Genomic DNA, 25969 nt, shown 5'->3' with positions numbered 1-25969 from the left:
GCTCAGTGTTTGAGTGCTTGATAAAGGGGATGTTTGGGGTATAGGCTCTGGGTTGGTTGGTTTAATAACAAAGGAGTGCTTTTTGTTTGCCCTCGCTATGAGTTAACTCCTAGAGGGGCAATCCCTTCTGGGGCTCACAAGACTCCCAAAATATCATAGTATCACACAGTACAGGAAAAAAAAAAAAACATGATTAACACACAAAGACAGACAGATACACAGGCACACATATATTCCCAAATACTTCAGCTGGGGAATAGGCAACAGGAAGCAATGAAAGGATTTTAAGCAAGAGAATGGCATGATCAGATTTGCTACTTTTGGCCTTTGGAATAAAGCCAGGCTAGTATTTCCAATCTTATCCGTTTATTGTGGTCTCTTTCCGGTATGTAATTTGTACATCCAATCTGTTCTGCTTTCCTTTGTCTATGGGGTTTTGCATATAACGTTGTTCCTTTGTCTGAAATGCCACTTTCACCCCTCTTTGCCTAATGCTGGAGCTTCCTTCCAGACTAAGCTCAGATGTCATCTCTCCCTAAAAAGTCTCCGCTCCCCATAGGGATGCACTGGTTACCCTCTAGGTCCTCCCACATCACCCAGCACATCCTGAACTGCAGTGACCTGGTATTGTCCTTTGCTGAACTTGACTACAACTTCCTTGCAGGCATAGAATGTGCCTTAATCATCTCTAAGTCACTAGAGCCTGGCCCAGATTATAGCAAGCACCCTATAAATATTTATGTAATTTGTAAGTAAACAGATGATTGATTAGGGAAATGTTCTTTAAAAAAATTTTTTTTTTATATTTCTGTATTTGGCTGCACCAGGTCTTAGGTGAGCATATAGGATCTTTAATGGCTTGTGAACTCTTAGCTGCAGTGTACAAGATCTTAGTTCCTTAACAAGGGATTGAACCTGGAACCCCCTGAATTGGGGGTGCAGAGTCTTAGCCACTGGACCAGGGAAGTCCTGGGGAAATGGTCTTATAATTAGAGCTAATGACATCACAGCAGAGAGCCACCTTCTCTATGAAGACTTTTACTTGATCCCCAGTAAGGGGTGGGCTTCCTAACTCAGAGGTCTGGAGCAAGAACCACAACCACATCACATGGTCTCTACCATATATTCTCAGATGGTAGGAGTCTTGCTTTGTTTTTAAATTTCTAAAGAGTTCTGGGCACATAGTAAAAATTCAATAAATAATCTCTTTAAAACTGAAAATTAAAATAAGCTGTGGAAACAATGCCAAGATTATCTTACACTATTCCAAAGTAAAATAGTGTTTTAATCAAGCCATCCTTATAGACATAATTCTGCTTTCCTAATTCAAATCCATCACTCCACTTTCTGTTACTAAGATGATATATATCCCATAGGAAACAACCAAACACATTAACAGTAGAGGCACAGACAGCACCATTTATGCTTGTTGTTTGCAGAGTCTTATCTTCTTCTTTCATATGCCAATTAATTAAGACTATAAAACAAGTAAGGTCTTCAAGTGTTCAAATGTCCCAACATGCCACCATATTTTAATCCCCATGTACTTTCTCAATTTTCAACATCCATACTTCAAAAATCTTAAATTACAAAGATATTCTAAACCAATGAAGGAGTTTAGTTTCTATTAGGAAAGCTATAAATATAGCTTTATTGTTGATAAAAAAAAAACAGGATGCATACAAACCATGATTTAGACACCAAACTTCTGAGAATTCTTTTGGAAAAGAATATCTGAATTCCAGTTAGAACAAGAGAAAGAAGAAAGCAAACAGATTCTATTGGATTGGCCAAAAAGTTCGTTCATCCACTCAGTGACTATATTGTTCAACAAAGTTCTTGGTGAAAATGAAAAATGTGTCTTTTATTTGTACTTAAAACCAAATGAACTTTTTGGACAACCAGTAAAATTTACCTCAATTCTACCTGACTGTCAAGTCTCTGTATGGTTAGGATAGAGTTTCCATAATACAAATATATTAAACATATTTTGCTTATGACAGCTATGACAGGTATAAATAAGAATTATACCTTAATTAAAAAATAAAGACAAAATAATTTAAAAACGGTGACAGTATACGTCCAAACTGAGATTGACTGTAAATGAATGACTCACGTTCCAGAATTTAATGCTTCCTTAGTTACGTAAAACATAGGCAAGACCTTGGCGATTTACCCAACCCAAGGGCTAGGTGACAATGAGATATATATGGCTTATAAACTGGCCATTACTTCTTGGCTGACCTTCCATCCTGGTAAAAGATGCAATTTCCCTACAGTGGCCAGCACTAAATCTGATTGACTGACCATCCCCAACAGCCTGGAGTTTCTCTCTCACAGGGTTTGTTTGACTTTTCTCTGTTTCCAGTGTATCATCCTTGCTGTAACTAGCTCTCTTAAATGCTTTCAGCCCCAACCTCTTCTTACTGAATGATTGGCTGTTTTCTATCTAGTCAATTACACTGAAAGTCCATGAGTCGAGACCACTCTTCATGCTTTGGAACACCCTCCCCTTCAGTTTGACATTTATATACAAATAACAAAACAGATCTTAAACATGGGTCCAGCTGGGGGAACTGGTACAAGGCAAGAATCTCCTTTGAAATTAGGATTTTAGTGGTTGTTTGTGACAATACCCATTCATTGTGTGCCTTTTATTGTCTAAGAGATGGGAATACCAGACCACCTGACCTGCCTCCTGAGAAATCTATATGCAGGTCAAGAAGCAACAGTTAGAACTGGGCATGGAACAACAGACTGGTTCCAAATTGGGAAAGGAGTACGTCAAGGCTGTATATTGTCACCTTGCTTATTTAACTTATATGCAGAGTTCACCATGCGAAATGCCGGGCTGGATGAAGCATAAGCTGAAATCAAGATTGCTGGGAGAAATCTCAATAACCTCATATAAGCAGATGACACCACTCTTATGGCAGAAAGCGAAGAAGAACTAAAGAGCCTCTTGATGAAAGTGAGAGGAGAGTGAAAAAGTTGGCTTGAAGCTCAACATTCAGAAAACTAAGATCATGGCATCTGGTCCCATCACTTCATGGCAAATAGATGGGGAAACAGTGGAAAGTGAGAGACTTTATTTGGGGGTCTCCAAAATCACTGCAGATGGTGACTGCAGCCATGAAATTAAAAGATGTTTACTCCTTGGAAGAAAAGTTATGACCAACCTAGACAGCACATTAAAAATCAGAGACATTACTTTGCCAACAAAGATCTATCTAGTCAAAGCTATGGTTTTTCCCATAGTCACGTATGGATGTGAGAGTTGGACTATAAAGAAAGCTGAGTGCCGAAGAATTGATGTTTTTGAACTGTGGTGTTGGAGAAGACTCTTGAGAGTCCCAAGGAGATCCAACCAGTCAATCTTAAAGGAGATCAGTCCTGAATATTCTTTGGAAGGACTGATGCTGAAACTGAAGCTCCAGTAATTTGACCACCTGATGCGAAGAACTGACTCATTGGAAAAGACCCCAATGCTGGGAAAGATTGAAGGAAGGAGGAGAAGGGGCTGACAGAGGATGAGATGGTTAGATGGCATCACCAACTCGATGGACATGAGTTTGAGTAGGCTCTGGGAGTTGGCGATGGACAGGGAAGCCTGGTGTGCTGCAGTCCACGGGGTCTCAAAGAGTCGGACATGACTGAGTGACTGAACTGACTGACTATAGCCTATTACCTGCATGTTGGAAAAACAGTGCAATGAAATATGATGGGCAGATAGTAAGTTTATCTTTCTAAGGAGATAGAGGGGCCAGTGGATGAGGAAACACACAGGAAGCCTATGTAGATCTCTTCAGAGGCAAGGGATCTGGGAAGGTTTCCTGGCAGAGAGTATGACTCACTGGGGTATTATAAAGGGGTTTGGAATTAGCCAGGGTGGGACAGAAGCAGATTGATTCCAAGCAATAAGAACAGTGTGGGCAGCAGAATGTGAAAAAGTAGGGAAGCCTGAAATTGTATCCTAGCCTAGGTAGATGACAACCTGCTCTCCTACTCATATTTCCAGCCCTGAAAAAAAGGAAAAGAAAACCATATTGGCTATCATATCTTTGCTTACCAATTTTTTAAAAAGATGAGACAATTAACATTAATTTAGAATCTTTATTTCTGCCAGTTATTGAACTCAATATATACATTATACACATTTTATTTAATTGGCAAAACAAACATTAAGAAATGTATAGGACTTCCCTGGTGGTACAGTGGATAAGAGTCTGCCTGCCAATGCAGGGGACTTGGGTTTGACCCCTGGTCTGAGAAGATTTCACATGCCTCCGAGCAACTGAGCCCATGTGCCACAACTAGTGAGCCCGAGTGCTACAACTATAGAAGCCCCAGTGCCTAGAGCCTGTGCTCTGCAACTAGAGAAGCCACTGCAATGAGAAGTTGGTGCACTGTGACTAGAGAAAGCCTGTGAACAACAACAAAGACCAGTGCAGTCAAAATAATATAGATAAAATAACATATATATTGTTTAAAGTTTGGAAAAAACTAAATCAGCTTCTTTTAAAAAAGAAAGAAAGGCATGATAATATGCATGCTCCAAAAGAGTAAGCAGGCTTCCCAGGTGGCTCTAGTGGTAAAGAGCCCGCCTGCCAATGCAGGAGACACAGAAGACACGGGTACGATCCCTGGGTCAGGAAGAGCCGCTAGAGGAGGAAATGGCAACCTGATTTAGTATTCTTGCCAGGAAAATTCCATGGACGGAGGAACCTGGCGGGCTACATTCCATGAGGTTGAAAAGAGTCGAACAAGACTGAACAACTGAGCAGGCAGGCAGGCCAAAAGAGTAAATGAAGGTTTGCTAATATGCTAAGTCACTTCAGTTGTGTCCGACTCTGTGCGACCCCATAGATGGCAGCCCACCAGGCTCTCCTGTCCCTGGGATTCTCCAGGCAAGAACACTGGAGTGGGTTGCCATTTCCTTCTCCAATGCAGGAAAGTGAAAAGTGAAAGTGAAGTCGATCAGTCGTGTCCGACTCTGTGCGACCCCATGGACTGCAGCCTACCAGGCTCCTCCGTCCATGGGATTTTCCAGGCAAGAGTACTGGAGTGGGGTGCCATTGCCTTCTCTGAAATGAAGGTTTAGGGAGATTAAATGGACTATCTAGAGCTATGCAACCTGTGGGTGACAGCCTGGATTCAAGCTGAGTCTGAGACATCAGAATGTAGAGCCTGTGTTTGTTTTTCAGGACCAGAGGACTGGCACATGACACACGGGAGCAGCTTAGAGGAGGCAGGGCTCTTTCAGGGAGCAGAGACCAAAATAAGATTCCTGAACACTTTGCAGAAATTCATGTAACTCTGTATGACTGTACGTAACTCTTTCCTAGTATTCTGTCCACAGCACATGGTACTGAAATGTGGCATGTTTGGCTTTCAAAGGACTGGATTTGGGGTCCTCATCCTCAGTTTGCTGTGACCTAGAGGTGGCTCGATTCTAAATTCTAGACCAATGTTATATAATAGTTCACATCTGCCTTCAGCTTACACACATGTGGTCTGGTATGATTTTCACTGCCAAAAGGTTGACAAGGTGAGTATTCATTTCATTATTGTAACCAGCTTACAAATAGACAATATGGAGCCCAAGAAAAGTAGATACTTTCCTCAAGTCACATAGTACAATGTGAAGACATGGCAATGGCAGGAATGGAACCCAGGTCAGGCCACCTCTGATCAGAAAACAGGGTGAATTGATTACTGAGATGTCAGGATTTAAACTTCCACGGTGCTGGCAGGGCAGAGCAATTGAGGACAAGAGAAGAAAGCACAGCAGTTGCTCTCAACAAATCTTGAACACCCAGGGTTGAAAAGAACCTGAGGCCTCATCAAGCACCACAGTTCTTGGTGACAGCCAGACAGCTGTGGATGTAGAGACCAGCATGAGAAGCAAGTCTGTATCAGGTCTGCAGACAGCCAGGAGTCAACAGGAGTACTGGGGACATTGATGAGGTGGGATTCATAGTGTGTTTAAGACACTCCTCCCACTCCCACAGGGCTGGAGAATTGCCCCCAGATGCAAATCAGAGCTCTAGATTAGAGGCTGAGATGGGCCAGGAGTGTGAAGTGAAGCACAGCTCTCATGCTCCGCCTCCCGAAGTGCAAACAGTTCAGATATGCCTCTAAAGATAAATACTCCTTTCCTCAATTTTCAGGTGCCTTTACCTACAGGGGTGGCATGGAGGTAGGGATGGGAGGGAGATTCAAGAGGGAAGTGATATATGTATAGACATAGCTGATTCACTTCGTTGTACAGCAGAAACTAACACAACATTATAAAGCAACTATACTCCAATTAAAAAAAAAAAAAGATAGTGGGAATTATTATTCTTATCCAGGAAAGATGACATGTTGGATCTAAGGGCCAATAACAAGTTTGCTTTTATTTTGACCGTATCAACGAATATAGAAAATCAAATGGAAGTTTGTCAGCAATCCATGGCAAAACTCAAGAAAGAAAATCCTCTCCCAGGGAATTAGTACCACTTTTGTGGGTGTGGGTGTGTGTTCATTTGAAAGTTTGTAAAACACAGTCTCCTGCCAGAATAAGCACTAGTGCACATTGTCCATTATTGCATTTCTTGGTCTAATGATGCATCAGCTCGTTTTTTTTTAATTAAACTTTTTATCTGAGATAATTGTAGATTCATATGTAGTTGTACAAAATTGTACAGAGAAGTCCCTTTATCCAGTTATCCTTCATGAAAACCTATAGTGCACAGGGAATTGTATTCAATATCTTATAAGAACTTACAATGGAAAAGAATCTGAAAATAATATATATTTAAAATACATAACTGAATCACTTTGCCGTACACCTGCAACTAATACAACATTGCAAATCCATCATACGTCACAAACCACAACCAGGACACTGACATTACAACAGTCAAGATACGGAATGTTTCCCTCACCACAGGGATCCTCAGGCTGCCCTTCTGTGGCTACATCTGCTTCCTTCATTTCCTCCTCAACTGCTAACATCCACTCATGTGTTCTCTGTTTCTGTAATTTTTGCCATTTCAAGAATGCCATATGGAGAATTCGCTGGCAGTCCAGTGGTTAGGACTCAGTGCTTTCACTGCTGGGGGCCTGGGTTCAAACCCTGGTCAGGGAACTAAGACTCTACAAGTCACATGGTGCAGCCAAAAAAGTAAATAAAAATAAAGAAAGAATGCTATATAAATGGAATGACACAGCATGTAACCATTTGTCTTCTTCCACTCAGCCTACTCCTCTGGAGATTCGTCCAGGTTATTGCATGAATCAACAGTGATATTGAGTGACATTCCACAGGATGAATGTACCAAAGTTGATTTCACTTTTTACTGCTAGAGGAGAACTGCAGACTCCCTGCAGGAACTCAGTCCTTCCCATGTTTTTAGTATCAAGGGAGATATATTTCTGATGGAACAGCTTCAGAAATATCTTCCTGAGCAAAATGTAGCAGTAACAACAAAAGCAGATTTTCTGGGACTTAGGGAACCTCTGCCAGACCTGGAGAAAATATGGTATAAGCTCGTCAGTGGGACTTAAGCAGGAGGATCATCTTGAGGATGGGAAATAAAAATGTCAAAGCATCTTTAGTCACCTGAAATAGTGTTTCCATGCAGGTATTATCTCCTGCCTTCCAAGAAAAAAAAATTTAGCCCAACAGCAAGTCAAGTTAAGCATTTTCCTCTGAAGGGTGCAATGTGTAAAGAGCTGTGATGTGTCAAATAAAGGAGAGTGGGTTTGCATAAACCAGTGGGGATGCTTACAGGGCCCTATGGTCCCTGCTGTGACAGCCACATCCTCAAAAAGGCTTCAAGACCAATTAATAAGCTAGAACCAAATAGGGAGGTTGAGGTGAAGGCAAAGACTTAGAAAATCATCTAGAGAAAATGGGCAGTTCAAAGAGAAGGAGTAAGAAATAATTGGAATTGTTTTCTGAGATCTGCAAAAATTGAAAGCTAGAAAGAAGAAAGGATTTGTTCTTTGAAGGAGATAGTCTTTATTCTTACAATGAATAAATAATTTCTGTCAGAATCAAACCTACAATGTAGTCTTTAAGATAAAGTAAAAACTTGTTAGAATAAAACTGGTACAGTTTCCTTCACTTTTCATTGTATGTACAGACCTCTGAATTCTTTGTTGAAAGCAAATACACCAAAAGATAGAGAATTGAAAGTGTGTGTGTGTGTGTGTGTGTGTGCCACACACTCATTTGTGTTAGACTCTTTGCACCCTGTGGCCCACCAGGCACCTCTGCCCAAACCCATGTCCATTGAGTCGGTGATGCCATCCAATCATCTCATCCTCTGTCGTCCCCTTCTCCTCCTGCCCTCAATCTTTCCCAGAATCAGGGTCTTTTCCAGTGAGTCAGTTCTTTGCATCAGGTGGCCAAAGTATTGGAGTTTCAGCTTCAGCATCAGTTCTTCCAATGAACACCCAGGACTGATCTCCTTTAGGATGGACTGGGTGGATCTCCTTGCAGTCCAAGGGACTCTCAAGAGTCTTCTCCAACACCACAGTTCAAAAGCATCAATTCTTCAGCACTCAGCTTTCTTTATAGTCCAACTCTCACATCCGTACATGACCACTGGAAAAACCATAGCTTTGACTGGACAGACAACATTACTTTGTTGGTAAAGTAATGTCTCTGCTTTTTAATATGCTGTCTAGTTTGGTCATAACTTTTCTTCCAAGGAGCAAGCGTCTTTTAATTTCATGGCTGCACTCACCATCTGCAGTGATTTTGGAGCCCAGAAAAATAAAGTCAACCACTGTTTCCACTGTTTCCCCATCTATTTGCCATGAAGCGATGGGACAGGATGCCATGATCTTAGTTTTCTGAATGTTGAGCTCTAAGCCAACTTTTTCACTCTCCACTTTCACTTTCATCAAGAGGCTCTTTAGTTCTTCTTCACTTTCTGCCATAAGGGTGGTGTCATCTGCATATCTGAGGTGATTGATATTTCTCCCGGTAATCTTGATTCCAGCTTGTGCTTCCTCCAGCCCAGCACTTCTCATGGTGTACTCTGCATATACGTTAAATAAGTAGGGTGACAATATGCAGCCTTGACGTACTCCTTTTCCTATTTGGAACCAGTCTGTTGTTCCATGTCCAGTTCTAACTGTTGCTTCCTGACCTGCATACAGATTTCTCAGGAGGCAGGTCAGGTGGTCTGGTATTCCCATAAAGGAGTGAAGGAGTCAAAATCTTTATGGAAAACACCAAGCAAATCAATTATGCCTGATGTGCCCCAAGGCTTCCCTGGCGGCTCAGTGGTAAAGAGTCTGCCTGTAATGCAGGAGATGGGGGTTCCATCAATGAGTCAGGAAGATCCCCTGGAGAAGGAAATGAGAATCCACTCCAGTATTCTTGCCTGGGCAATGCCAGGGACAGAGGAGCCTGGTGGGTTACAGTCCATGGGGTCCCAAAAGAGTCAGACATGAGTTAGCGACTAAACAACAACATGCCCTGAGGCTGGTTAACAGGGGAATGCGTGGCTTTTAGCACCACTCACAGTCCTACTCTTGCTACTCTGGAGAAAGCCAGCCCCGGACACAGTCTGACTTTGCTCATAACTCTGAAATGACCATGCCTAGACAGGCAGGCAAGAAATCATGGCCAGAGTCCATTTTAGCTAGACTCCTGTACCAAGATGTTTAGCTTCAGCAGGGTACAGCACTAATTGCCCTGCATCGAATCTGACTAAAGCTTCCAATCTTTTTTATAAAAGTCTTTATTGATTTTTTTACAATATAGTTTCTGTTTCATGCTTTGGTGTTTTGGCTGCAAGGCTTGTGGGATCTCAGCTCTCTGACCAGGGTATGAGCTGGCACACCCTGCACTAGAAGATGAAGTCTTAACCACGGGACCACCAAGGAAGCCCCTGAGGCTTCCAGTTTTCTGCTTTCATCTCCTCATCTTCTGTCTGAATGTCTTAAAACTCTTTGCTCCAGTAGGTACTTATGAATTGGTTGACAATTATAATTGATCAATAAAATCCAGAACCATTTCATCAGTTTTGTCTTTGAGACAAGATGGTAAACAAGACCAGGTAAAATATTCATTTCTCCAAAAGGATCTTTGAAAGTAAGGGAAATAGTTGGATGTCTGGTCCTTAAGGAAGCTCGTGTAGTAGAAATAAATGTGTGATAGAAAAAGAGATCCAAAGGACTCAGATTATCAGTAACTCAACTCCAGTGAGAGCAATGAGAGAAAATTGATGACAGCTACCACTTCAGCTGTCACACTGGGCCAGCTTTCTTCTCATCCATCACCAAGTTGATCCCCTGCTCCCGAATAACAGGGCAATCACATCTACTGAGTTCTGTAATGCTTAGACTCAAGACAGTGCATTTGTTTTCAAAGGAAGATAAGAACCTAAGGCAGTCTCCACATGGTAGAACCTGTATAAATGATGAAGTGCATGGTTTCTTCAGCTTTGGATATTCTGATTAAACTCTCCTTCAGAAAGAAATAAGCACTATCAAACTCAATATGTTAGAAGTTGAAATTTAGTACAACTAAATTGAACTAAGTTCATCAAGTGATACTGATAAAAGTCCTTAATGGACCAGAGCCAGGTATTTTCTCCTCCAGGAAGACAGTGATTGGTACTTCAGCCAGGGTGCTTATGATCTAGGATCAAGTTGCCTCTTCCTCTGTAATATTATCAAATAGAGAGTTTTCCCCCTGTATCTATTTGAGTTTAAATAGGTAAAGCTGTCTAAAAAGGACAGGGGTGTTTCAACTGGACGTATATTATAGTAATAAGACTGTAAGAGATAGAATTAAAGGCTCATGAACAAAAAGTGTCACTCATCACCCAGTTATGTAAGGGTTAAGTCACAACCCACTGCAGCTGCTCACTGATTGTGCACCCTGAGGGGAATTCAAGATGGAAAAAACAGGAGGAGGCACTCTGTGCTTTGGCTAAATGAGCCCTTAGATAGTTAAATTTGTTTCTCAGGAAGAATTTCAATGACTCTAGATTCTTGTATCTTCACACACATAGAAAACCACTGAAATCATTAATTTCAGACATTTGTTTTTTGTGATTGGCAATAATCTTTAACAAATGTATGCTTGACTGCATTTATTCCTTAGCTAAAAATTATATATAAACTGGCTTCTTTCCTACCTCATCAGAGTAGTTTCTTAGAAATACTAAGAGGCTGTCTCCCAGGCTATAGTCTTCAGTAAGACCATGAATTAAATTCACAATTTTCATGTTGTGCATTTTTCTTGACATCAACAGACTGAATCCATGATGAAAATAAATCTACCTTATATTTTGTCAGTTTTATGTACTACATTCTATGTTAAGTTCCTTACACACCTCAGCTAATTGAATTCTCACAGTGAACTTCTGACTGTTACCTTATGTGCATTTACAGACGAAGCTATCCAAACTTAAAGAATTCAGTTAACTTGCTCAAGAAATCATAAGAAATCAGGATTGGAATCTCTGACTTTAAAGCACAGGTTCTCTCTGACTTTAAACCATGTATTTTAAATTACCTAGCCTAGTAATTATTACTGTTCTTGTACAGTCATTACCAGTAGGACAAAAAATGTTTCTTTCATTAACAGACTGTGATTTTCTATAAGTTAGGAGGTTTTTGTTTATTTTGATTCATCTACAAAATAAAATGCCCAGAGGTGCCATCCTACAAAATTATGTTTGTATTTCAAATATTTATTGTAAATTATGACAATCATTGAAGAACAAATAAAGAAATGGGAGGAAAGAAATATAAAATTACCATCTCAATATCCTAGTCTCGTTGTAAAACAAATTAATGACCTGTCTAAAGTAATCATGATGACATTACATAAACAGGTTAAATTTGTGTGCCCAGAATACAAATATTTCATCTCTGAAGTTAATCACTTCCTTTGCTTAAAAAATTCTCCAAAGGACATTGGTGACCTATCTTTAGGAAAGAATATCCCCATTATTTTGCATAATGACCCATGAATTTGGCTATAAAAAAGACAATCACTCTGGTTACATATTTATTAACAATAGGAAATAGATTCAAGCAGTTCAGGTGTATCAGTCAGTAAGCAGCACATAATGCTTAATAACAAAAACTTAAAAGCATAAAATTTTAGTGATTTAAACCAACAAAGATTTATTGCTTTCTTTCAGCTCAGTAAGAAATCTCTGCTCATTCTAGCCGTTCAGAATCTCATGCTGATGGACCAGCTACCATCTCAAGCATTGCTTGTCCCCATGCCAGATGGAAAGAGAGAATATTGTAGGGTCTCTCATCTGAATTAAATGTTCTAGCCCAGAAGTGATATGTATCACTTCCACTTACAATTAATTGGTCACAAGGGGACCAGAGCAAGTGATATTATCATGTGCCCATGCCAGGGTGGTTTGAAGAAATATTGTCAAACTGACAGTATGGTTCTTTTTTGCATTTGCCCTTTCTCCTGCCTCATTCTAGGATTGCCCAGGGGAAAAAAAGTACAATTTTTTTCTGTGCTTTATGTCAAGAAGAGTCTTAAGTTTGTTTTATTGCAATACCATTTTTCTACATCTCCACAGTGATTATTAGTACCTATTTAGAACTACCTAGTTGTCTTCTGAAGACTTCCTATGATTATTGTAGTGAAACAAACTCTAAAATAGTATTGTTCTCTTTGTAACAAAAGGCTCATACTTTCTATCTATGTACTCATCTGTGAAAAAGAAAACAATCATATTAGGGATTGAAAACTGTTACTTGAAGATTTTGTACCCAGTAGGATGGTCTCCCCTGGTAGCTCAGCCGGTAAAGAATCCGCCTGCAATGCAGGAGACCCCGGTTCAATTCCTGGATTGGGAAGATCTCCTGTAGAAGGGATAGGTTACCCACTCCAGTATTCTTGGGCTTTTCCTCATGGCTCAGATGGTAAAGAATCTGCCAGCAATGTGGGAGACCTGGATTTGATCCCTTGGTTGGGAAGATTCCCTGGAGGAGGGCATAGCAACCCACTCTAGTATTCTTGCCTGGAAAATCCCCATGGACAGAGGAGCCTAGTGAGCTATAGTCCATGGGGTTCTGAAAAGTTGGACACAACTGAGCAACTAACCATAGGATGGTCCTATATTCCAAGCTAAAAAGATACACCATAAAAGGGATATAACCTAAGTTGGCAGAGGAATGAATAAAAGAGCTATATTATTACCTTGTATCATGTATTATGGTGACTGTTAGCTGTGTTAGGGTTCAAAATTTGACTTTTGTGCCTAACACCTCTTTCCTGACTTTGGCAGAATCTATGGCCCCTCATGGAGAAGGAAATGGCAACCCACTCCAGTGTTCTTGCCTGGAGAATCCCAGGGACGGGGGAGCCTGGTGGGCTGCTGTCTATGGGGTCGCACAGAGTCAGACACGACTGAAGCGACTTAGCAGCAGCAGCAGCAGTGGCTCCTTGGTGGAGAAGGCAATGGCACCCCACTCCAGTACTCTTGCCTGGAAAGTCCCATGGATGAAGGAGCCTGGAAGGCTGCAGTCCATGGGGTCGCTGAGGGTTAGACACGACTGAGCGGCTTCACTTTCACTTTTCACTTTCATGCATTGGAGAAGGAAATGGCAATCCACTCCAGTGTTCTTGCCTGGAGAATCCCAGGGACGGGGGAGCCTGGTGGGCTGCCATCTATGGGGTTGCACAGAGTCGGACATGACTGAAGTGACTTAGCAGCAGCAGCCGCAGCATGGGTCCTCCTCCTCTATCCCCTCAAATCCCCTTTCTGTTGCAGTGCATGTCAGTTTGACTTCCACAAACCAAATCTTGTATTTTTGTTGCAGGGTTGCCCTCAGGTTGTCAGAACCATTTTGCCTGCAGGCATGAAGGGCCAGAAGTGGTTCCAATTGAACAAATTATCATCACTCCCAGGGCCTTAACCAAAAGTGTTAGTGTGAGAATATAAATACTTCAGCAACCTTGTCCTTCAGCTGGGATAATTCTGAGGCATGTGTAAATTGCCAGAACCTCCCAGAGAGGATCAAGCTTTAGTTGTCCACTGTGGGAACTGGCTTAATTGCGTGTTCCTTACTGGTTGTCTGTACTTCTCGAAATCACCACCCCTCCTTTCCACTCCCCTGAGGGTTCCTGCATTTTTCCAAACAAACTGCATCCACTCCTGCCTCGCCTCAGAGTATAGGCTTCTATGGGGAACACAGCAATAAACAAGTGCCAATTTAGAAGAAATATATATTTTAATGAATACACTTTGGGAAATAAGACAAAGGAAGAAGAAATAACCCCAACATGAGTTCAAAGGAATCCTGTGGGGTAAAGGTGGTGAGGCCCTAGGAAAGGCACAGCGTTTCTGAAACATTCACCACGTGAAAGGCTTGCAGCAAACACATTACAAAATGCTTCATAACATAACCCTCTTTCAGAGGTTTGAAATGCATTAATTCAATATCAAAGGTTTTGTGAAGTCCTGAAAACTTGTTTAATATCCTTTAGTTGAGAATTTCACAAACATGTTTCACCATAGAACACTTTTTTTCAGAGGGCCCTGTAAATCACACTTTTTAAAATGCTTATTTTTTGACGGGGGTTCAGGATTGGGAACATGTGTACACCCGTGGCAGATTCATGTTGATGTATGGAAAAACCAATACAATATTGTAAAGTAATTAGCCTCTAGTTAAAATAAATAAATTTAAAAAATAAATAAATGAATAAACTGTGTTGTGTGTGTGTGTGTGTCTGTGCGTGTGTGTGTGTGTGCATGCTCAGTTGCTCAGTCATGTAGGACTTTTCACAACACCCTGGACTATAGCCTACCAGCCTGTTCTGTCCATGGGATTTTCCAAGCAAGAACACTGGAGAAGGTAGCCATTGCCTTCTCCAAGGGATCTTCCTGACCCAGGGATCTAACCTGAGTCTCCTGCATTGACAGGCAGATTCTTACCACCTCACCACCTGGGAAGCCCAAACTGCATTATAAGGGAGAATAAAATATACTTATTTTAAAAAATTAAAACTCCACCAACTTAGAATTTGATAATATTCAATACAGACCAGGCTAAAAGATTCATACCTTTTCAATGAAGAATAAATCTTCTAAGCCTTAAACAGAATTCACAAGGTTATTCTTACCTTAGCTAAGAAAATAGCTTTTCAAAAAATGTTAGTGGAAATCCATTGTTATCTAAATGGAGAATGCCAACTTCAAGGGAATCTTGTCTTCCTATTAAAAGAGACTGTTTACACAGGAATCCTGGAGATAATCATTATTATCTACTTTTAAATCTTACTTTAAAAATTAAAAAAAAAAAACAATGGCAAACAATTATTTATCAAATGCCTATATGTATTGGACACAAAATATTTTCATAAATACATTATATTGCAGATGAATTTTTTTCCAGAGTTGCTTTCTTTTGGAAAGGAAGAGGAAAAAATAACACTGAACTTAAGTCTGAGACACTTCAGTTATTACTGGTTTTGTTTTTTTATTTTTAGCATTCAACTAATGAGCTCTGTCTGTCAGATGCTGAATCTAGAAGGTTGCATAAGGTTGCTTTAAGAAAGGTGTTTTTAACTAACATAAACATCACTTTTTAACAAGCTAAAAATGATTAATTTTTATTTTATCAAAACTTTTCAATATGATTAGCAAGAATGTGTTGAGGATAATTTTCAAGTTCAATTAGAAGAGACCACAAGGAAGCCAGTTTTGAGCATGCAAACATTCAGATGAGAAGACAGAATATAATGGAAATTCCAGCTATATGAGAATGGGATTTTTTGTATTATGGATATTTTGAAAAGTAATTTGAATGAGAATTTTTTAAGCATTACTTTACTAGCATGTGAGATGAGTGCAATTGTGCTGTAGTTTGAGCATTCTTTGGCATTGAAGCAACACTTAGAACTGGACAGGGAACAATAGACTGGTTCCAAATATGAAAAGGAGTACGTCAAGGCTGTATATTGTCACCTTGCTTATTTAACTTATATGGAGAGTACACCATGAGAAATGCTGGGCTGGAAGAAGCACAAGCTGGACTCAAGATTGCCAGGAGAAATACCAATAACCTCAGATATGCAGATGACACCACCCTTGTGGCAGAAAATGAAAAAGAACTAAAAAGCCTCTCGATGAAAGTGAAAGTGGAGAGTGAAAAAGTTGGCTTAAAGCTCAACATTCAGAAAACTAAGATCATGGCATCCTGTCCCATCACTTCATGGGAAACAGATGGGTAAACAGTGGAAACAGTGATAGACTTTATTTTCCTGTGCTCCAAAATCACTGCAGATGGTGAGTGCAGCCATGAAATTAAAAGACGCTTGCTCCTTGGAAGGAAAGTTATGACCAAACTAGACAGCATATTAAAAAGCAGAGGCATTACTTTGCCAACAAAGGTCTGTCTAGTCAAGGCTATGGTTTTTCCAGTAGTCATGTGTGGATGTGAGAGTTGGACTATAAAGAAAGCTAAGTGCTGAAGAATTGATGCTTTTGAACTGTGGTGTTGGGGAAGACTCTTGAGAGTCCCTTGGACTGCAAGGAGATCCACCCAGTCCATTCTAAAGGAGATCAGTCCTGGGTGTTCATTGGAAGGACTGATGTTGAAGCTGAAACTCCAATATTTTGGCCACCTAATGCAAGGAGCTGACTCACTGAAAAAGACCCTGATGCTGGGAAAGATTGAGGGCAGGAGGAGAAGGGGACGACAGAGGATGAGATGATTGGATGGCATCACCGACTCAATGGACATGGGTTTGAGTGGACTCCGGGAGTTGGTGATGGACAGGGAGGCCTGGCGTGCTGTGGTTCATGGGGTCACAAAGAGTCAGACACAACTGAGCGACTGAAATGAACTGAACTGAACTGAAGTTGCATGAATTATGAGATGAGTTACCAAAAGTGAAGTAATTTCAAATGTATCTAAGCAATAAAATTAAATAGTAATTGAATAAAATATTTCAAAGGGTGCTTATAGCCACTAAAGCACTCAGTGGAACCTTCTGGGATTTTTTCCCCACAATTATTAAAAATCCAGATTATATGATTTAAGATAGCTTCAATATGGCCTAGCTTATTTGATTTAAAGAGCTAAATACTACCCTGGAAGTGTCTTAATGCATATAATGGTTCTGCTGTGGTTAAATAGAAAAATTACTGGCCTTACAATCAGGAGAACTTAGCTTATCAAACTCTGTAGACTGATAATCTTGGGAGCTGAATGATTTAATTTCTTTATATCTCAATTTCCACATCTTTAAAATTACATATCCATATATTTGTAATATGTAAATTATATATATACATATCACATATATATCTATTTATACATATACACGTACATACACGCATATAAACTTGTATGTGTGCATGCTAAGTTGCTTCAGTTGTGTCTGACTCTGCAAACCTGTGGGCTGTAGCCCACAAAGCTTCTCTGTTCATGGGATTCTCCAGACAAAAATATGGGAGTGGGTTGCCTTGCCCTCCTCCAGGGGATCTTCCTGACCCAGGGATTGAACCCGCATCTCTCATGTCTCCTGCATTGGTAGGTGGGCTGTTTACCACTAGTGCCACCTGGGAAGCCCCCGCATGTATGCATAAATGCATAAATATATGTCCATACATATTTACATGTCCACATATTTACATATATGTCCACACATCTATGGGCTTCTCTGGTGGTAAAGAATCTGCCTGCCAATGCAGGAGACATGGGTTCAATCTCTGGGTCGGGAGGATCCCTTGGAGAAGGAAATGGCAACCCACTCCAGTATTATAGCCTGGGAAATTCCATGAACAGAGGAGCCTGGTGGGCTACAGTTCCATGGGGTCACAAAAGAGTCAGACCCAACTAAGTGACTAAGTAAACAAACAGGGTTCAAGTACTGTTGTGTTTTTTCCTCTTCCTTCCTCCAGAAAGACCTTGCTTATTTTCTGAATTCTCTGGATCCAGTATTATTTCTGATTTACAGGTAATATTCAATACTGATGACTGAATGACCACCCAATCTAGGTACTCAGCACAGCAGCTGTCCTTCCAGGTCAAACCTAGGCTATTGGGTTTGATTCTCCATGTGCACAGAATCAAGGGTGACTTGTCTCCCCAGGTCTGCTCCTCTAACATGGTAACTCTTGAATCAGAAGTCCCCCATGCCTTCACAGTCTCCTCTGAAAGCCTCCTCTTCTCTCACACTTTAAAAATCTTTGATTCACCTTGCTGAGCCCTCACTAATGTTTCTCCTTTTCCTTGTTGAAATCTCAATATTTGCTTTAAAATACTTCAATATAGAGACAATGCTCTCTCTCTCTTTATCTTTGTATGTGTGTGTGTATGAGAGAGAGAGAAATTGGTTCTAATCTACACTCCAGAGTTGGTTATTGTCCTAAATGGGAAAACACTCCAGGGAGCATTATGTAGAATTTAATCACAAGCCTCCAGGGCTCAGTTCTCTTGATTTCTGACCAGCAGCAGAGTTGTGTTTTTTGTTTTTTGTTTTTTTTTAACTTAATATATGTTGCCCAAGTAAAATTATGAATTAGTAAAATTTATGAATTGGCTAGAATTATTTTAGTGACATTGCCCATTTTTTCATAAGCAGATGTAAAAATCTAATAAGCCCAGAAGCTTTTTGCTCTCCTGAATGGCAGCTGAAACTTGATTCCAATGAATTCCAGTGTATCCATCCCCAATATAGCCAGAGTGAGCCGAATCCAAGACTTGAGTCATCCTTTCACAAAGTGTGATTGGATCGCCTCAGTGGAGAGACTGTGCTCACAGTAGTTTGCATGACTGGCTTTACATCCTGATGATAAGAAATGCTTGCAGATGTGGCAAAGTTCATTTGAGTTCTGAATTCATTGTCACCTAGGAAAGTTGTGAAGAGAACTCTATAATCCTCACCTATTTCTCTGAGATGCTTCCCCCAAACCCAAATAATTGTAAACAACCAAATTCACAGATCAGTTGTGCAATCTGGCTCAGATAGCAATGTACAGGGTTACTTTACATGAATTTTAAAGTAAAAGCAGGTAACAAAACTCTTTTCTAAGAGGCAAAATCTAAAGATGAGAAAACAGTCTGGACTTGTTCCCCTTGTTCTTCTAAATGCATGTGTTGTATTACAGTTTCAGAAGGAAATCCGGGGGCTATTTCAAAACAAATCATGGTGCTCCACAGGTGAAAATACAGAACATCAAGGGCAGCAAGATGGACTGAATTGAGAGGGGGTTGGTATTATCTCTCCTACTTAATCTTTGACTCCACATACATATTTAGGAAGGAAAATAGAGAAAAATGTTGCCATGGCTGATGATGGAATACTTGCCAATATTTGGGGGGGGGGGAAATTGTAAGAGGTTAAATTAGTCTAAGTGATACAGATGAAGTGTATCTGTCTCCTTTAACCCCCAACCAAGGGACCTATTTCCGGGTAGACTGAGACAAGTGAGAGCAGATCACTGACAATTCAAAAACTAGTAGTCATGGGGATTTATTTGACAGAGAAGTGAAGCTATTAAGTGAAGAAGTTAGAACTTAGATGTGGTTTACACACAAGTTAAAATTAATCAAGACCTGTCCAGAGAAGGGAGAGGGGTATTTAGCTTGGTTAAATGTCCTCATTAAGGAGGAGGAATCTCTCAGATTTGATGTGTTTCAAATTAGTTCAGCCCCTGATATAACTCTGTCAGAAACAAAAAAAAAGAGGAGAGGAATGTCAATTTATCACAGAGATATAGGCCAGAAGACAATTCCTGGCTTCATTAAGTAATGACCGTGGTACTGAAGTAAAGTTGATGACTGTGATTTATATTCAGGGAGGCTGTGTTTACAGTTGGAAAATTAAAGGACTTAAGAATGAAATCAAATATGTTTTAAATTTCTAAACGTGGTAAGATTTGTTTGTACCTGTTAGATCGAACACATTTGTAAAAAGAAGCAATTTTTTTTAAATGCTAGACTTATAAAAATATCTGTAAGCTGAATTTAAACTGTAATAACAAAATAGGGATTCAATTCATAAATCACTAAATTAAAATAAGCAAACCTAAAAGTAAAGATGATCTTCTATGTAGGCTTTGCAGAAGTAGCGTTTAGTTTTTCTACTACAGAGAGTGCATTTGAGTAGCTAAAAATTAATTAGAATAAATAACTCTTTGGTTTAAATGCAGAGGATTGCCAGTCTATAGGACAGAAATGAGGAACTTCATTTAAACTAAAGGATCCTAATCTAGAAAAAGGCATCAAACAGAAAATGAAAAATATACCTAGCTGTCAAAAAATTCTTATTCTGAGACAATTTTTGTTTTACAAAGACCTTTGATATCTATCAGATCAGATCAGATCAGTTGCTCAGTCGTGTCCGACTCTTTGTGATCCCATGAATCGCAGCACACCAGGCCTCCCTGTCCATCACCAACTCCCGGAGTTCACTCAGACTCAGTCCATCGAGTCAGTGATGCCATCCAGCCATTTCATCCTCTGTCATCCCCTTCTCCTCCTGCCCCCAATCCCTCCCAGCATCAGAGTCTTTTCCAATGAGTCAACTCTTCGCATGAGGTGGCCAAAGTACTGGAGCTTCAGCTTTAGCATCATTCCTTCCAAAGAAATCCCAGGGCTGATCTCCTTCAGAATGGACTGGTTGGATCTCCTTGCAGTCCAAGGGACTCTCAAGAGTCTTCTCCAACACCACAGTTCAAAAGCATCAATTCTTCAGCGCTCAGCCTTCTTCACAGTCCAACTCTCACATCCATACATGACCACAGGAAAAACCACAGCCTTGACTAGACAAAACTTTGTTGGCAAAGTAATGTCTCTGCTTTTGAATATGCTATCTCGGTTGGTCATAACTTTCCTTCCAACGAGTAAGCGTCTTTTAATTTCATGGCTGCACTCACCATCTGTAGTGATTTTGGAGCCCAGAAAAATAAAGTCTGACACTGTTTCCACTGTTCCCCATCTATTTCCCATGAAGTGATGGGACCGGATGCCATGATCTTCGTTTTCTGAATGTTGAGCTTTAAGCCAACTTTTTCACTCTCCACTTTCACTTTCATCAAGAGGCTTTTGAGTTCCTCTTCACTTTCTGCCATAAGGGTGGTATCATCTGCATATCTGAGGTTATTGAGATTTCTCCTGGCAATCTTGATTCCAGCTTGTGTTTCTTCCAGTCCAGCGTTTCTCATGATGTACTCTGCATAGAAGTTAAATAAACAGGGTGACAATATACAGCCTTGAAGTACTCCTTTTCCTATTTGGAACCAGTCTGTTGTTCCATGTCCAGTTCTAACTGTTGCTTTCTGACCTGCATACAAATTTCTCAAGAGGCAGATCAGGTGGTCTGGTATTCCCATCTCTTTCAGAATTTTCCACAGTTTATTGTGATCCGCACAGTCAAAGGCTTTGGCATAATCAATAAAGCAGAAATAGATGCTTTTCTGGAAGTCTCTTGCTTTTTCCATGATCCAGCCGATGTTGGCAATTTGATCTCTGGTTCCTCTGCCTTTTCTAAAACCAGCTTGAACATCAGGAAGTTCATGGTTCACATATTGCTGAAGCCTGGCTTGGAGAATTTTGAGCATTTCTTTACTAGCATGTGAGATGAGTGCAATTGTGCGGTAGTATGAGCATTCTTTGGAATTGCCTTTCTTTGGGATTGGAATGAAAACTGACCTTTTCCAGTCCTATGGCCACTGCTGAGTTTTCCAAATTTGCTGGCATATTGAGTGCAGCACTTTCACAGCATCATCTGTAAGGATTTGGAATAGCTCAACTGGAATTCCATCACCTCCACTAGCTTTGTTTGTAGTGATGCTTTCTAAGGCCCACTTGACTTCACATTCCAGGATGTCTGGCTCTAGATGAGTGATCACACCATCGTGATTATCTGGGTCATGAAGATCTTTTTTGTACAGTTCTTCTGTGTATTCTTGCCATCTCTTCTTAATATCTTCTGCTTCTATTAGGTCCATACCATTTCTGTCCTTTATGGAGCTCATCTTTTCATGAAATGTTCCTTTGGTATCTGATTTTCTTAAAGAGATCTCTAGTCTTTCCCATTCTGTTGTTTTCCTCTATTTCTTTGCATTGATTGCTGAAGAAGGCTTCTTATCTCTTCTTGCTATTCTTTGGAACTCTGCATTCAGATGTTTATATTTTTCCTTTTCTCCTTTGCTTTTTGCTTCTCTTCTTTTCACAGCTATTTGTAAGGCCTCCTCAGACAGCCATTTTGCTTTTTTGCATTTCGTTTCCATGGGGATGGTCTTGATCCCTGTCTCCTGTACAATGTCACGAACCTCATTCCATAGTTCATCAGGCACTCTGTCTATCAGATCTAGGCCCTTAAATCTATTTTGCACTTCCACTGTATAATCATAAGGGATTTGATTTAGGTCATACCTGAATGGTCTAGTGGTTTTCCCTACTTTCTTCAATTTAAGTCTGAATTTGGCAATAAGAAGTTCATGGTCTGAGCCACAGTCAGCTTCTGGTCTTTTTTTTTTTTTTTTTTTTGCTGACTGTATAGAGCTTCTCCATCTTTGGCTGCAAAGAATATAATCAATCTGATTTCAGTGTTGACCATCTGGTGATGTCCATGTATAGAGTCTTCTCTTGTGTTGTTGGAAGAGGGTGTTTGTTATGACCAGTGCATTTTCTTGGCAAAACTCTATTAGTCTTTGCCCTGCTTCATTCCGTATTCCAAGGCCAAATTTGCCTGTTACTCCAGGTGTTTCTTGACTTCCTACTTTTGCATTCCAGTCCCCTATAATGAAAAGGACATCTTTTTTGGGTGTTAGTTCTAAAAGATCTTGTAGGTCTTCATAGAAAAGTGCAATGAATCATATATACATATATATTTGTAGATTTTAAATGATGTTCAATGTTTTGGGGTTTCAAAATACACCTCATTTTGAAAGATAGCAAACCAATTGATTGACATAATGAAGTTTTAACTTATTAAGAAGGTAAAATATGAAAAACAACAAATTTTGATTAAAAAGTTAAAGCTTTTATTGGTAATAAGATAATGGACAGTTGTTTTACTCTTTGTCAAAGTGCTTTCACACTTGGTCAAAAAGCAGTTGGGCATATTAGTGTAGGTCTATTTCCAAGTTATCTATTCTGTTCCATTATCTGTCTTCTGGAATACTGGAATCACTTTTAAGATTCTATTTTGTGCTTGACATAGTGGTTTTTAGTAGCTTTTTACATATGTGCTATAGTTTTTATTTCACATGTATATAATTTTTCACAATCTGTGTCATCATTTTAACTAGCTAAATGTAGACATCTTATTACCATTTATGTCGCTTTATCCTCACATATATGTAACATAATTGTTAAAATATTTTCTCCATATACATTTAGAATCACATTTAGTAGGTTATAATTTTAGTTTTAGTCATTAAGTATAATTTAGCAATTTCAGACAGAGAAGGCAATGGCACCCCCCTCCAGTACTCTTCCCTGGAAAATCCCATGGGCAGAGGAGCCTGGTAGGCTGCAGTCCATGGGGTCTCGAAGAGTCGGACAGGACTGAGCGATTTCACTTTCATTTTTCACTTTCATGCATTGGAGAAGGAAATGGCAACCCACTGCAGTGTTCTTGCCTGGAGAATCCCAAGGACGGGGGAGCCTGATTGGCTGCTGTCTATGGGGTCACACAGAGTCGGACATGACTGAAGCGACTTAGCAGCAGCAGCAGCAGCAGCAGCAGCAGCAATCTCAAAAGCAATCACTCTTATTTATGTATTATCTTTATTTATCATGTTTGTTCTTCCTGATGTTTCAAGTTTCTTTCTTTTAGTAATAAACACATGAACATCCAAAGAATCATGCTGAGTGAAAATGTCATTCCCAAAAGATTACATGATGTGTGATTCCATTCATACAATACCCATGAAATTACAAAATTGCAGAAATGGAAAACAGATTAGTAGTTGCCATGGGTTAAGAGGGTGATAAGATGGGGGAAGTAGATGTGACTATAAAATAGCATCCTGAATGATCCTTGTATTGATAGAAATCTCAACTATTTTAATGTTAATATCCTGCCTGTGATGAATTGCACTATAGCTGTGCAAGATATACCCATGGGGGAAAGTGAGTAAAAGATACATGAGATCCCTCTCTGTTGTTTACATGTTTTTGTGTTATTATTCACAATTGCTTGTGAATCTATAGTAGCCTCCAAAGGTTAATTTAAAAATGAATGAATGATGCTTAAAAAAATGAAACTCCAGTACTTTGGCCACCTCATGCTAAGAGTTGACTCATTGGAAAAGACTCTGATGCTGGGAGGGATTGGGGGCAGGAGGAGTAGGGGACGACAGAGGATGAGATGGCTGGATGGCATCACTGACTCGATGGACTGAGTCTGAGTGAACTTCGGGAGTTGGTGATGGACAGGGAGGCCTGGTGTGCTGCGATTCATGGGGTCACAAAGAGTCGGACATGACTGAGCGACTGAACTGAACTGAACTGAATGAAAATATACAATATCTGATATGACTGATGTGCTTGGTTGCTAAGTTGTATCCGATTCTTTTGCGATTCCATGGACTGTGGCTCACCAGGCTCCTCTGTCCATGGATTTTCCAGGCAAGAATACTGGAGTGGGTTGTTATTTCCTCCTTTAGGGGATCTTCCCCACCCAGGGATCTAATTCACATCTCCTACATTTGTAGGTGGATTCTTAACCACTGAGCCACCAGGGAAACCCCAATATGACTGATAGGAAGTGGGTCATACTCAGTAAAAGGCAGGATCAGTTTTCTTGGCAAAACTTGTATTTATGAAATCTTCCTTGTCCTTGTGAAGTCCCTCAGTTGTGTCTGACTCTCTGAGACCCAATGGACTATAATCTATCAGGCTCTTCCATTCATGGGATTGTCCAGGCAAGAGTACTGGAGTGGGTTACCATTTCCTTCTACAAGGGATTTTCCTGACCCAGGGATCGAACCTGGGTCTCCCGCATCGCAGGCAGACGCTTTACCATCTGAGCCACCAGAGAAGCCCCATGAAATCTTCACTGACAACTAAACATTAATTAACTTTTGGTGAGCTGGATTATGCTGAAACAAAACTCATATTAAAAGCTTTAGATAGTACATTTAGCTTTCTCAAAATGGAATAGAAAACCTGACTCCCAACCAATATATTTCTAATTAAATATTTTTACTGAAGAAAGGCCCATGGCGGGTAAAATCTATTCTCTTCTATGTACTTAGAAGTGTCATACTACTCCTTAAATTAAAAACATTGTATAAATACTTACACCACTTCACTTAGTAATCAATTATTTCAAGTAACTCTAGAATGTAATATTTTGCTCAATCCTAGTAGAATAATACATTCTGATAATAAGAATAAATGTTTGAAGTGCACTGAATATTCAAGTGTTACTAGAAATATTGGTACTGTTATTCTAAAACTTTTATTTTTGAATAAAGTAATTATATTAGCAACTAATCGTTATAGAGCACTATAGACCATATAGTACAGAACTAAGCAGCTTGGTTGGCTTCCCAGGTGGCACAGTGGCAAAAAACAGGCCTGCCCATGCAGGAGATGCAAGTTCAATCCCTGAGCCAGGAGGATCCCTTGGAGGATGAAATGGCAACCCATTCCCATATCCTTGCCTGGAAAATTTCACAGACAGAGGAATCTGATGGACTACAGTCCATAGGGTCATGATGAGTCAGACACAACTGAGCCCATACACAATCCTTATTTGTATAATATAATGGTGGCACTAATAGTAAAGAATCCACCTGCCAATGCAGGAGATGCAAAACATGCAAGTTCAATCCCTGGGTCAGGAAGATCCCTGCTGTATGAAATGGCAACCCACTCCAGTATTCTTTCCTGGAAAATTCCATGAACAGAGGAGCCCAATGGGCTACAGTCCATGAGACCACAGAGAGTCAGACATGACTCGGCACACAGAGAAAGAAATATATAATATAGTGAGTAATTATGTTAT

General features: G+C 40.1%; 1 non-coding gene across 1 annotated transcript; it reads right to left on the bottom strand.

The window, feature by feature from the left end:
- Positions 1-24924: 24924 nt before the first annotated feature.
- Positions 24925-24998, bottom strand: TRNAR-GCG (transfer RNA arginine (anticodon GCG)). Its single transcript has one exon. It is a non-coding gene; the product is annotated as a tRNA-Arg (tRNA).
- Positions 24999-25969: the final 971 nt, after the last annotated feature.

This window comes from Bos javanicus, chromosome 9, assembly GCF_032452875.1.
Source record: "Bos javanicus breed banteng chromosome 9, ARS-OSU_banteng_1.0, whole genome shotgun sequence".
Lineage (NCBI taxonomy): Eukaryota > Metazoa > Chordata > Mammalia > Artiodactyla > Bovidae > Bos > Bos javanicus.
This window is presented reverse-complemented; position numbering and strand designations above follow the sequence as displayed.